This window comes from Echinops telfairi, unplaced genomic scaffold, assembly GCF_000313985.2.
Source record: "Echinops telfairi isolate 266 unplaced genomic scaffold, ASM31398v2 ScPeMD7_7424;HRSCAF=8462, whole genome shotgun sequence".
NCBI classification, from domain to species: domain Eukaryota; kingdom Metazoa; phylum Chordata; class Mammalia; order Afrosoricida; family Tenrecidae; genus Echinops; species Echinops telfairi.
This window is the reverse complement of record NW_022111324.1, coordinates 81,222,440-81,227,555: the sequence shown is the minus strand read 5'-3', so window position 1 is coordinate 81,227,555 and position 5,116 is coordinate 81,222,440. Positions and strand designations below refer to the sequence as shown.

The window sequence follows — 5,116 nt, the reverse complement described above, 5'->3', positions numbered from 1 at the left end:
AAATAACTATGTACCCTATTAAACAGCTTCAAAAAGCATTAATAAAACTCTTCCAGAGTTAAAGAAAGAAATATACAACTTGAAGCAGAGGGACAGTAAAGTAAAGAGGGAGGGAGGGTGGGAAAAGTGGGGGGAGGAAGAACCACATATACAAAGGGATTAATGGAATACTGTCACTGGTTCGATGAAATGTGCTCCATAACTACATGGAAGATGATTTCCTTTGTATTTATTATGTTCCACAAAGGGAAATATATACAAAAATATAAATAAAGCAAAACTAAATAAAGTTATTTTTGAAAAAAGAGGGTCACAGTCTTAAAACCCCATCAGATTCCTTACCCATCAGATGTAAACATTGGTCTGAATGGCTCTAAAGGAGGAAAAGTAAAACTGAAATGGACTTGGATTCTTTTGTGACATACAAGTTTGTTTCAAACAAACATATCAAATGAAAAAAAAGGGTGTCCATGAAGTAATTGATGTTGCAAAATTCTATGCTATCTACAGCTTCATTTCTATCATCAAGGCCATATTTTCCAACTTCTGTTCCTCTTTGTTTCCAACTTTTTTCATTCTAATAACCAATAATTATCAATGCATATTGATTGCATGTTTGATAGATTTCAGAACATAGTTCTTAGTGAATTTCTTCATAGCTAGTTTTAGTAGTTGGTAAGTAATAGTTGCATCACTGGACTTTCTTGTAGGTATATAGATGTTATCCTATCACAGACCACACATGCACCCTATCATGTGCTGCATCATAGATCCTGACTGTCTGATTCAAATCCAACACCAGCTCATTTCAGCTCAATAATGCCGAAGATACTGATCTTGATGTGTTCCATTTCATTTTTTGAGGATTTCTAATTTTCCTAGATTCATACTTTGTACATCCTGTGCTTCAATCATAACTGGCTGTTTGCAGCTGTTTCTTCTCATTTTGAGTCAGGCTCCATCCACAAAGAAAGGCCCCAAAGCTTTGCTCCATATGTGTCGTAAGGTCCACTGCACTTTGAGACAATAGCTTTTTCCCAATCATTTGTTGAGTGCCTTCCAATCTGAGCGGCTCCTTCTGACAATAGTTTTTGTGTTTTTGTTGTTGACAGATGCCTTTGAGTGAGTTCTAACTCATAAAGACTTTAGGTACAACAGAACAAAACACCGAGGGACCCTGCCCCATCCTCCATAGTTAAGCTGTTTTCTGTGGTAGGCACTGTGTCAATCTAGCTTCTTAAGATCTCCCCCTTTTTTGCTGACTTTATCTATCATGATTGTATATTGGATAAATTTCAGAGCAAAGAACTCGGTAAATACCTTCACCACTAACTTTAGTGGTTTGTGCGTAAATGTGAAAAGTAACTGTAGTGGCCAGACTTCCTTGTAGCCATATGACTACTATCTTATCACAACAACACTACACAGCCGCCCATACCACCTTAGCAGGTGACAATTATTTTGTTAAGGTACTACATACCTGGTGACAGTTCACAGTACCGAATCCCAACTTACAGCCACACCTGTACCTGTGGGTCAGCCTGCACCTAAGGCTTCAATCTCTTTGAAACATTCTTCTTCTTAATAGACCAAGCATACACATCTGGGGCAGACATGGAAATTTCATGTTATAATCCAGGATCTTCTGACTTGCCGTGTGGGCTTCCATGTGCCATTTCACCCTCAGTTCTCTCTTCACTTCAAGATGGAAATAATGCCTATTACTCTCTTGTGATTCTCAATGCTCATGGAAGTAGCAGTCAAGAGATCCAACAACACATTACATTGAGTAAATAATTTGCACAATATCTTGAGGACTAAGGTATGCCTGACCCATGCCATGGTATTTTCTGTCACCACATATGCATGTGGAAATTGGACATTGAATAAGGATGACCAAAGAAAAATGAGTGCATTTGAACAATGGTGTTGGCAAAGAACATCGAAAGTAAACCTGACTTGAAGAGTTAAAACCTCTTGATCCTCACTCTGATACACTTTGGGCCTAATCTAGTTTTCAATATTTTTTGTGGGGTTTCTCCCCAATATTGGGGTTTATCTCTGATGTATTTTGTCATTGTGGGTAACCCTCTTGAATGTTTGATATGTTTTACTGTTTTGTGGTATATGAAATCCAGAATTGATGAAGCTATAGAAACAAAGTCAGTGTAAGGGTCTCTGGAGGGCACACTGTGGTAGTGCGGGGGGGAGTAATGGGTAAATGGGAGCTTGTATCAAGGAGTTCAAGAAGTTCAAGAAAACGTTTTGAAACTGATTATAGTTGCAATTGTACAATATTGCTTGATGTGACTGAAACATGGAATGTTATGGTATCTATAATAGCTCCCAATAAAAGTACCTTGCACTGCCAGAAAAACAAACAGATCTGTCTGGGAAGAAATATAGTCAGAATGTACCTTAGAGGCAAGGATGCCCAGGCTTTGACTGACATGCTTTGGGCATGTTATCAGGAGAAACCAGTCCCTGGAGTGGGACATCATGCTTGTAAAGTGGAGCAGCAGCGGAAAGAAGAAGGTCTTCAATGAGAAGGATTGACACAGAGGCTGCCACAATGGGCTTAAACATAAGAAACCCTGTGAGTCTGGTACAGGACCAGCCCATGCTCCACACTGCTGTACATGCGGTCGCTGTGAGTCAGAACCAACTCCAGGGCTTTTAACAGCACCACAGTCTTGCGACGGAATGTAAGGGGGAAACAGCGGTCTAAAAGAAAATTAGATGAAGATGCCAAGAACCCCCAATCGCTCTGACCTGAAACAAGGAGAAAACAAAACTAAACCAGAAGTATTGGAAAACTCAGCATGGATATAGCCCAAAACCAAAGGCTTGTAGTTTTTATAAAGAAAAAGGAACAACAGCTGAATTTCACATTCACATCTTCCAAGCCACAGCCTTCTAGCCCTTACTCGCACTGCCAAGCCTCATGGTGGGAGCCAGAGCTGGAAGAAAATTTCCGGAAAGCAGATTTTGGCAAAGCTTTCCTTTAAAGCTGCAGAAAACACAGTTCAGTGTTTTGTTTTGTTGTTTTGGGTTTTTTTTTCGCTATTTTGAAGAACAGTGTTATTCCTTTTTGTCCAGAATTTAGGACAAATTGGATTGTGTTTATTTTTCCCTTTTCAAGTCATCGTATACGTTTTTTTCACAGTCAGATGTGAGGAACCAACGGGTTCATATTTGTTTTTGCATTTTCCTTCCCTTCTCTTACAAAATTCTTTTGACTCGTGGGTGGAGCCAAGACTATGTTTTAGGAACTCATGTTTAATATGTTATCATTAAAGGTCTTCAGAGGAAGAGTAAAGTACTAGAGTCCACTTTCTGACTACTCTGAAACCAGACTAACACATGCCAAATGAAAGGATTAATTATGGATTTTAGTTACATCCTCTGGACAAATGGCCTATGGGCTTTGGAGATCTGGCACCCAGATAGGGCAGTGGGCATTGAGTCTGTGTCTGATAGTTTTGTAAACCAAACACAACCAGTGCAAGTGCGCAGGTTTGAGAGGAATGTCCAGGAAAATTGCCCTCCTTGTCCTCACCACATGTCATTATCGAAAATTGAAGCCTGTGTGTTCCAATCTGATTTTCATTTAACTCTGGGAGCCAGTGAACTTTGCCATGAGATAAGAGACTTTCAGAATTCCAAAATCCTTGAAATACCACAGACAGTATTTTAGAGTGGCTATTCCTTTGGGTATAACTCACTGTTATTCTGAGAGGGTCATAGACTAAATGGAGCTCTGTCTGATGAGATGGTCAGACTTTGTAGCCAAGAACTGGGGTGTCTGGTGGTGAAATAGATGCCTCGTGTTGAACAGGTTAGGAGTTCAAACCTTTTGAGTTTGAAGTTGAGTTAAAGTATACCTGTGGATAGGCACATGACATGCTGGAATCTGGCCTATTCACAACTGAATCTGGCTACAATTAATTAAACAATACTCCATAGAAATATGGAATTCTTTACCTTCTGGTTCTAGGACAAAGAGCCCATAGTCCCGAAGGCATGGCAAATCTGTTCAGAGATTCTTATCACATACCGTCTATACATACTTGGATTCTATCACATAGACACAGAGTTCCTTCTTACCAATTCTTTATATGTTTATATACCTGTTTATTTCCCCTTTTCATTTTATTTATCCCCTGTCTTTTGTTTTTATTTTGAGATAATAACTTATAGACTGAAAGACATACTTCTTGTACTGCTGACCCACTGAAGACAGGTCCTATCAGAGGAAAATATAGCTTGTATTGGGGCCTTTATTTTTAGTGGGCCAACTTTCATACTACCTAAAATTTTTATAGTACTTTACTGTTTAAGAAGCACTTTATATGGGTCCAAGCTCGGTCCCTTGCCCTGTTTGGTTCCTCTTGTGACCCGGTCGCTTGTCAAACCCCTGTGGTCAAGATGGTGAAGCAGATTGGTAGCAAGGAAGATTTTCAGGCCTCCTAGCACAGTGCTGGAGAGAAGCTTGTAGGGGTTGACTTCTCAGCCATGTAGTGTGGGTCCTGCAAAATGATCAAGCCTTTCTACCACTCCCTCTTTGAAAAGTATGGCAATGTGGTCTTCCTTGAAGTTGATGTGGATGACTAACTGCCAGAATGTTGCTTCAGAGTGTGAAGTCAAATGCATGCCAACATTTCAGTTTTATAAAAAGGGACAAAAAGTGGGTGAATTTTCTGGTGCTAATAAGGAAAACCTTGATGCTACCATTAATGAGTTAAGTTAATTATGCTTCTGAAAATGTAACCAGCCATCAGCTGGATAAGCCTTTTTTCTGTTTACAAAAAAGAAGAATCAAGTATGAAGACTATATACCCAACCACCATCTGATTATAAATGACAATAAAATATTAATTCTACCCTTTAAAAAAAAAGAAGCATTTTATAAATATAAGTAGGCTACAAAAAGTTCATGTAAAAGTCCATTTTCTTAGTAATTTTATATGCATATAATTTGAGTATGATACAATTCAGTGGTTTAAAAATATTAAAAGTTATTAAATCATCTCCACAATCAATTTTTTAATCATTTTCTTCATTCTTTTTTTTAATCGTTTTATTAGGGGCTCATACAACTCTTATCACAATGCAT

General features: G+C 38.7%; 1 pseudogene; it reads left to right on the top strand.

Moving 5' to 3' along the window:
• Positions 1–4,428: 4,428 nt before the first annotated feature.
• On the top strand, positions 4,429–4,750 carry LOC101658119 (annotated as a pseudogene).
• The last annotated feature ends 366 nt before the right edge of the window (positions 4,751–5,116 follow it).